Below are 9,457 nucleotides of genomic sequence, written 5' to 3' on the forward strand. Positions count from 1 at the left end.
TATTTCAGTGTGGATTTTATTGATATTTCCTGCAAATTTATAAATTTGCGGTTAAAGACTGAAGGAAGGGTCTGAATACATTTGCAAAGCACTGTATGTGAGCACATTATGCATGGAAATAGCACTATACAACATGTGCTTATCTTTCTTACACACATAGTGAAATAAATCTGAAATATATATACTTTATGGACAAAAAATACTGTTACAGATTAAACAAGTCTTTACGTTTCATTTGATAAGCCAAAGCGAAGGAAGTTAAAATAAAAAAAAAACAGAAATGCACACTTATTGTATTAGTTTGAGTAGGGATCTACATCAGCATGTGTAGGCTGCAAAGGAACCTGTAACTGTTAATTCCATGTTGACATAACATTTCAGCTGTGGAGCCTTCTTCAGGTGAGGCTCAACAGCCAACATGTGCTTCTTTTCTTTTCTTTCAGCACGGAATTAACCTTTATTTGTCACTAATTGTATTGTCTTACAGAAAATGTTTATTCAACCAATTAATTGTGAATTTTAATTTTAATATGCTTCTTTGTCACATACATTTAAAAATGATCATTTTGACTAATTATCTAGTTGATGAAATATGATGTGGAGCACAGTTTTGAAATATATCAAAATTTTGTGCATGTAAAAGACCCCTCAATTGCAGTTGAAGGTCTGACAGACCTTTTTCATCCACATATCCATAATCTGTATTTTCAGCTATAGCCCCCCCTGCCCTCAGAGGAACATCATTGTTATCGGTGCAGCAGTAGGCATTCCAGAAGTGGCTTGGGATGTTAACACGATTCACCATAGTGTTTTGACCAGGGACCACACCAGTCACCACATACATATGAGAGCAGCCAGCTGTCAGATTACCCCTCAGTCTCTGTTCATACTTGTTCCAGTGTTGGGTATTCAGGGTTTTGCTCATGGGAGCCACATTGGTCAGAGTGAAGGTGGCCAAGGACTCAACGTTCTCACTGTGATGACCAGCAGGGTTCAGATGGCCTCAGTCACAGTTTTGGAAATCCTCATCAACAGCCTGGCTCCACTTCAGCTTGTACATTTGCCTGTATTGCTCTATACGTTCATTGCATGACTGTTGCTTGTTGTAATTAGCAATCTGTCTTTTGGTATCAATCTCTCTCATCTGAGTTTGTGAAAGACTTCTGTGCACCAGCTGAAATGCAGAACATGCCTTATTTTGGACAATTGGTTTGAATAATGCTTATCCATTTTCAAGAGAAATGCTTTCATTTGTAAATATAAAACTATCTGGAGGACAAACTAAAAACAATTAGGAGTAATTGATTAAATACAGAATAATGTGGATTGCAATAGTGAAAAACTACTTCATTCATTGCATACAGACTACATTAATGGGAGATGAATCTATACAATTCTCAGACATGCTTTCTCTCAGTTTTTCTAATATAACGTTCTGATCAAAGACTTCATGCATGTAACATCACATAAAAACCAAGTTAAGCAATCATGAGAAATATTGGGCAGTGTAGCTGTGCAGACCACACTTTATTACTGTATTACTGTAGGTATATTATCTACATTCCAAATGTGCCTAAACAATGACACAGGACTAACAGTCCTACTGTATTATTTATACTATGTCTTGAAAGCCCAAGTGAATCAAGGTGAAACATAGCAGATTCGTATAGTTATTTCATTAGAAATATCCAATCTGTACTCAACAGAAGGGAAACGTAGAAGGTACATAGATTATTAAAAAGTTCACCATTTAATTATGAAAGTCTCTGATACATTATCCATACAAACTGGTATTTATGTTTTTTTAAACATTCACATGTCAAAGTTCAATTCTAAAACAGTTTAACTAGCAGGGCACCTACCTGTGGCTCAACATTGAAATAGCCCTGTCGCCCCCCTGTTCCATTACGGAGATCCATCTCGTAGGCAGAATACAGTGGGATGCGCCTGCCTCTGTCATACAGAGAGGCAAAATGGTATTGATTCCCAGTTCTCTGACAGACAAATGCAGGAGACTGTTGCCCATAAGCTGAGAGGCATGTTTGAAATCTTTCGGGATGGACATCTTGAGGAACAGGAAGAGCCACCTCATCCAGGCCTATCACAGGTGTGTTTCTAAAGAAAAATATGTTACACTGATTGAAATCATTAAAAACCTCTCCATTGACTGTGCACAGTGCAGCCAGTGCCAGACACAGTACAGAGACAGACTGCATGTTGCAGGCAAGGGAGAGCAACAGCTTATGGGCTCCAGACACACAGGTTCCTTCCTGTTCTATAGAGGCCAGGCATTTCCACTGAATAAATCTGAATAAATACATAATTAACAGTGTGATGTCACTATTGGTGAGTAAAGGAACTATGATGAGGAACAAGTAAAGGTTTATTCCATGCTGAAAAGAGAAGTGTTGCTGCAGCCATCTACTTGAAATATGACGAATGTTTGAATTTGCCAGAAATTTCATTATAAGCTATTTCTTCTAAAAAATATTAGGAGACAAGTGGTTATCTGTAGGTTTTATTAAATTAAAAATATCTTCATGAACTTTAAAAGCATCTGCACAAGAGTGCTATGCGTTACCTTTGTTATGTTGTGTAAAAATCCTTAAATAAATTGCACTGTGCCCGAAATCTTATTCAATTTTAATAAGATTTTTGAAGGAAAGGGATTAAAGTACTGAAAGCCTGATTTGTAAAATATGACACCCAGTGGGGCTGCTTTCTTCATATTGGAGTAGAGCAATTGTGTGACGATGGCTGAACCTCTCAAAAACTGAGATGATCTTCTACATTGGCTTGTGATTTTACCATAACACACGGCTCTGTCTATTCGTACCTCACCAAAAAAGGTTTTAGTTTATGCAGTCAAAAATACCTCCATTTCTCTTGTGCAGGTTCTCCCTAAAAATGACCTGTAACTGCACTGAGTGTTGTAGAGACTTTTGTGAAAGTTTTTGTGGCTAGACACTAATCTCTCTAGTTACCCTTGTGTCCCCTAATTACGTTAATATAGTTATCATTACCAAAGAGTTTCTACTCTTTTTCATTAGTACAGTAGTTTGATTGTGGAGTGTAAATACACTATATGACTGGAATTCGTACAGTATGCCACATACATTGTAGATTTCATCACAACTTCTGCACTTATTTACTCTTCAGTTCATTCTTTATTTATTTACTGCACTTAAAGCTCAACCAGGGCTACACTGCTGCTGGACTATGATGCAGCTTCAGACAATACCATTGACAATACAGTACAAAAAAAATATTGTTAGAGCTTCATATTCTTATTTTCAACTTGTGATCCAGTACCACTATCATGAGAAAGTATTTCAATGATGTGGCGATATTTACTGTTTTAGTGTATTGTAGGAGTTTGGGGAATTTACTGCAACAATTTATTAATTGTAACAGTCAATTAAATGGTGGTAATTTTTGGCTATTAGGAATCAATTGTCAGAATAATCAGTAATACACACACGGGTTCAAATACACTAAATACATTTATTAATATATTAGATTGTGCATATAAAAACATATAACAGTCTGCCTGGATACACATGGCATATCTTATTGTGAGGGTTACCAAGATAAAGAATATATCACAAAACATGAAGAGATACAAAACAAGGAATATGCATTTAGTATACCATTCGGCTATACTATGCCCTTAATCAGTCTCATTAATATCGATTCTTCATTAGATACTCATAAGTGAATACATTACTTATACGAATTAAATTGATATCAACCTGTGTTGAGATAACAATTGAATTCTTGAGATCATAATGTGGAATATTGGATTTATACTTATCTAGTACGGATTTGAACTGTATCTCCTGCCAAGGACAACAAAGGAACAGCTGACAGGCTCTGTCGATGTGTATTCAATCCGCGATCCTCTGGCCCAGGGCCAACCAGTCCTGGTGCAGCTCCAAGTTGTAGGGAGAAGGATGGAGAGAGTTCTGATGGCTTTGTGCCGGCAGCTGTTGTCTCCGGAGACCTGCTAGTTAGCATTGCGCCGAACCAGGAATCTGTGCACAGAGGTGACACAGTCCAAGCAATCACGCTATGGGGTGATGGAACTTGGTTTGCTTCTGGCGTAGTGGCTACCTCTGAAGAACAGTATTCAGATGTCGACAAAAGTCAAACCTTATTGCTCCATTGATCAGGAGGACATCCAGGGTGATTGTTATCAGTTCACCAAGTCTTGTTGCAGGCTTGACCTTGGGCAGAATTCTGTCTTTACTTACGGGATCTCTCTGGCAGGGCACTAAGTCCACCACTCAGACACAGCATACATAGGGTTATAGGATCCCATTTATTTTGTGGCATCCAGAGTGCAGAGAGATATTTAAATGAAGTTTGCATTGTATTTAGTTAGAAGGCAGCATATCTTTTATGTGGTCTCTGTAGGCATTAAGAGTTTAATGATTTGTAGCAGTCTGGGGTTTTCTGGGTAACCAGAATGTTAGGCCTCTGAAACGCCTTGTTTGTAAATACTGTACAGATCCAGCCATTCAAAACATGCAGGGTATGCTGAGGTACAAAGCGGTGGGCGTGTCGCATCACAATGCGTCATATTGCATCATACCGCGTTTTAAAGCATGCAAAGTAGATTATGTTAATAGTATCCGGAATCACCTTGTAAAACCGCCAGGTGGAGCTAATAAAGCTTAACCTCTCATGTACAGCATTTGAGCTATCACCAGAAAACACCTGGTTTCAAATCCCGATCACTGGTGAAGGACAATCTTTATTCAATTAAGAATTTAATCTGTATACTCTTTAGACTTTTTACATTTAAACTGTGTATTACAGCATGTTAATCATTATACATTAAAAAGTTGGTATATTTTATGAAAGCAAGATTGCTCAGATGGACAAAAGTACACAACCTACCACCTTTATCATAAATATTTTAATTATGCAGAAACATTTTATACATCCAAGTCTTTACCGAAGAAATTACTAATAGTATTAATAATGAATGACCTTGGAAAAGCTGTAAACTAAAAGTATTACCCTGGTCCACATTCTTTGTAACGGTCTTTGTAAACGAAAAGACTATTTTTTCATTGACAAAAAGGAACACCACAGCATTCCGATCACATATTCGTTTCCAATCATACAAAGTCTCCGATTCACCATGCCTTTCACATGCCGATAAACTATATTAATTTAGGAACATAAACATATTATGTAAACTGTACTGTATATGGCTTGTCTTGTTAGTTTAAAGAAAAAATACACATCAGTATTCCATTTCACCCTAAACACTTTAAGCATCAAAGTCTTACATGTGGTTATTTCTGAAACATTTTTGCGTGCTCCTTCTGACCATATTACTGTACGTTTATATACTTTGTGGAAAGTGATTGTTTTAACCTTTTCTGCGAATATGCTCATTATCGGAGTAAACAAAACCATACTTTTAGAATTTGATTAATAGGAAATATAATATGGAATCGCCTATCTAAAGAAATTAATAACAATATAATTATATTCATGTACTGTAGCACAAACAGTAGTATAAGACTTTTTATTGATGTGTATGGCTGTTTAACAGTTGTTCACATGACTGTGTCTGTGGTGTGATGGCTTAAGCTTGTGTCTTATCAGCTTGAGGTCTGGTGTTCAAATCCTGCTCTCACCATGAGTTTTCGTTTAACAAATAAACATTTCTTTGAAAAACTAAAATAGCAAATATTATGGGCACTATATTGACATTTTTTATATTTCTAAATATCACAAAATGTTTGTACGGTATGTACATAGTGGTACGGGTTTGTACCGCAAAGTTTGAATGGCTGCATCTGTACATAAAGTAACTTGTGTGTTGTATGTTTTGTTGTGCGTGGTGTAGTTTGTGATCATTAATAAACATTGGTTTAAGTATGTGTGCCTGGATTATTACTCCTCTCAACAAAGCTGTGCCAGAGAACAAATACATGTGCCTCTAATTATACCAGCGGCTCACATATATTCTGCACTGCACTTATAAATTGGGGGATATGATAAATTGTTGTACTTATTGACTAAACCGCTCTGTAAATTCCTGATTTTCACCAGTTTCGTAAGCCCCATTTGTAACAATCTCATTAATGGCTTATTTCTATTTTCAGCTAACAAAATTTCCTTTTGGTTATTTGATTCCATATTAATACTGACAGTGCATTCTAAATTAAGAATTTTGTTGTCAAGCACATATGCAGTACATCAATTCCTACTTAACAATTTACAAGTAATTAAGATTTAAATAGTCTTCTATCATGTCATCTCTTCCTTTGATCCTTTTTACTGCTGGCCAGTTAGATCATCAACAAAATAAAGATGTAACTGCAGATGCCAATGAGGATCATTTAATCACTGTTTGTCTTTTCTCAATCACATTGTCAAGCTAAAACTCATCAAGACTCCAGGGAGGAAGTCTAACAACCAAATTAGCTGTCACCCCAATGAAAAGGACACATCTACAGATGCATGAAAGCAAGACAGAAGTTTGTCTTGACTCACATGTTTATAGGTTGTTTACAGAATTCTTAGTGGAACTAATCCTCAGGCCCGTTAAGCAATATTTTCTTTTTCAACCTGTTTTAATTTCCAATTTGGCCACTCTGACACAGTCTACCAGTCTTTATCTTTCCACTGCCTGGATCCTGGCCATAGGTCCTACAGTCTGCAGTGAGTCCAGGTGACCTGCGCCCCTAGGCTCAAGATGGCAATCCTTGATGGCAAACCCAGGATACCTAGATGACTCCGATTTAAAGCACACCCTTTGATCTGTAGCTCATAGGATGAAGAAAACTACAGTCTGCAATCTGCCAAATTTGTGTACTGTAGACTCACAAGACTCACATAAAGCAACTACTGGATATCAGATCCTAGAAAACCCTGTACTTACAGTACAACACATGTAAACATACGTTTGTAAAGTACTGAATGGAAATTTGTTGTGCTGGATGCTGTAACATCAAAGTATGGAAGATTGATCATAGTGTTATCTTCATACTAGAAGTGTGCATAAGAGTCTCAAGAGCTTTTTGAAGCTTCTCTACATAATGGCACTTCCATCACAATATCAGCCTTGGTGTTTGTACAGGGTACAGTACATCTATTACCATGGATTCGTTTAATTCATTTATATTAGTGAATTTGTAAATGAAAGCCCTCTGGTGCATTTTCAGGTCAGCATGGTATGATCCTGTCTCTGCTGTGTTGTGGGGACAGATTTTCCTGTCTACTAAACACCTGCATGAGATGAGGTGGCTGCTGTCTTCTGGTTACCATCAGTACCTCAGGTCTGCAATTTGCTGAGCTGCCACTAATAAGGGTTACCAGACACTTCTGCAGTTCGTAATGGTTATCATAACACAGAATCAAAATAATTCAAAGATGAACATACAGTGAAAAGCATGAGCATTGGAACAGTGAAATGAAATCTGACATTTTGTTGTACATTAATGGAATTTGCATTTCAGATTAAATGATTACATTAGGCACAAATATAGAATTTCAGCATTTATTTTTGTGTAGTATTTTGCATACATGCTTAGTCATGTTAGAACAATATAACTTCTCTGAAAAACCTTAGGGTGATATTCGGTTTTGGCTTAACATTCGACCCACATGTGCAGTATATTGTCAAAACATCTTTTTTTACCTCAGAAATATTGCTAGACTACGTCCTATGTTATCAGTAACTGTGGCTGAAAAGTTGATCAACACATTTGTGTTCTCTCAAATTGACTACCGCAATGCTCTACTCGCTGGGGTATCAAAATCTATTTTGAACAAACTGCAGTACGTCCAAAATTCGGCAGACAGAATCCTGACCAGGTCTAATGCAATTGATCACATCACTCCTATCCTGGAGTCCTTGCACTGGCTTCCGGTCAAATTCCGTGTGGACTTTAAAATCCTCATGCTCACCTATAAGGCTCTGCATGGCTTGGCACCTCAGTACCTGTCTGAACTATTATCACCCTATTCCCCACCTTGCAACCTTCGCTCTTCTAATTATGGTCTCCTAACTGTCCCCCAAGCTCGTCTACATTGTATTGGTGACAGGGCCTTCTCCTGTTATGCCCCCAAGCTCTTGAACTCTCTTCCCAAGGATATTAGAGAGTCACCTTCTCTAAACTCCTTCAAATCCAGACTGAAAACTTTCTTCCTTAGAAAAGCCTGTACTTAACTGGTTCCATTCTTTACCCTTCTGCTTCTACTTTTCTTAGTATCACTATCCACGGTCTCCTCTGTGTATTGTCATTATGTTTTATCATGTGTGTTCTTTTTATTTATTGTTGTTGTCATTCTGTAAAGCGCTTTGAGAAGGCACCTTTAAAGGCACTATATAAAATAAAGTTTATTATTATTTATTATCACAAAATCAACAATATGGGATTTATTGATAAAAGAACGATTAGAGCAATAAGCGATCGGCAAAGACCAGGTCATCCAAAAACAGACAGAAATAGCATTAAATTTGTAAACAAATTCCCTAATATAACAGCCAAAGACAATGCAGACAATCCCCTGAGTGCAGTGGAGAAAGAATCTCAATTCACTAAGTGCAAAAGACAGAATCACAAGGGCCACAATGCAAGATGTAAACATAGATGTAAAGTTCTGAGGGGAAATGGGCTGTGCTGGATGCTGTACCAATTAAGGTGTGGAAGATTGATCACAGTGTTGTTTTCATTGTGGAAACATGCATAAGACAGTATTTTTTGAAGCTTCTCCACATAATGACATTTCCATCACAATATCAGTGGTTGTATCTGTACATCTATTGATTTATATTAGTGTGCAGGAGACAGAATCACAAGGGCTACAGTGGAAGATGCAAACTTCTCATCAGCATTGAAAGAGAAAGGCCCTGTTAGAATTCCCAAAGAAGTAAAAAGATTCGTCACAACAGCTCTGGAACAAAATTTCATGGAAGGACAAGACAAAAATAAAACCTTTATCAGAGTGATGGAAAGGTAAATGTGTTGGGAATGAGATAAACTACAAATGATCTTAATTGTTGTAAAAGACCAGTTTGGCCCTGCTATGATTTAGAAAGCTTTTCTCAATTAATATAAGCACTTAGTTTTGCATACTGCCATTGACTTACTGCCATTTGTTTGACTGCTTAAAATACAATAAAGATGTGTCATAGCAATTGAATTAAGATAGACTTTTTGACAAAGATAAACTTCATTTCACTGTACTTATACCATTTTCACTCCATTAGACTCTAATATCAACACAGTGTTACAGTAGAGGGATGTAAAAGCTGAAGTATAAACCAGTTTGGCCCTGTTTTGATCAAGAAAGCTTTTCTCAATTTATTTAAGCACTTAATTTTTCATATTTTACCTCATTTACCCTATGGACTTACAGTATGGTTTACATAGAACTCAAAATAGAAGAAAAATATGCCATAGCAACTGACTTCAGATAAAAACTTTTT

General features: G+C 36.9%; 1 pseudogene across 1 annotated transcript; it reads right to left on the bottom strand.

Moving 5' to 3' along the window:
• Positions 1-2,252, bottom strand: LOC148646933 (endonuclease domain-containing 1 protein-like; annotated as a pseudogene). The gene is made up of 2 exons (XR_015927744.1): positions 1,863-2,252; positions 1-1,174 (listed from the first exon to the last, which is right to left on the bottom strand). The product of XR_015927744.1 is annotated as an endonuclease domain-containing 1 protein-like (transcript).
• Positions 2,253-9,457: the final 7,205 nt, after the last annotated feature.

The sequence above is a fragment of the Lepisosteus platostomus genome, chromosome 16 (genome assembly GCF_059453375.1).
Source record: "Lepisosteus platostomus isolate fLepPlt1 chromosome 16, fLepPlt1.hap1, whole genome shotgun sequence".
Classification (NCBI taxonomy): Eukaryota; Metazoa; Chordata; class Actinopteri; order Semionotiformes; family Lepisosteidae; genus Lepisosteus; species Lepisosteus platostomus.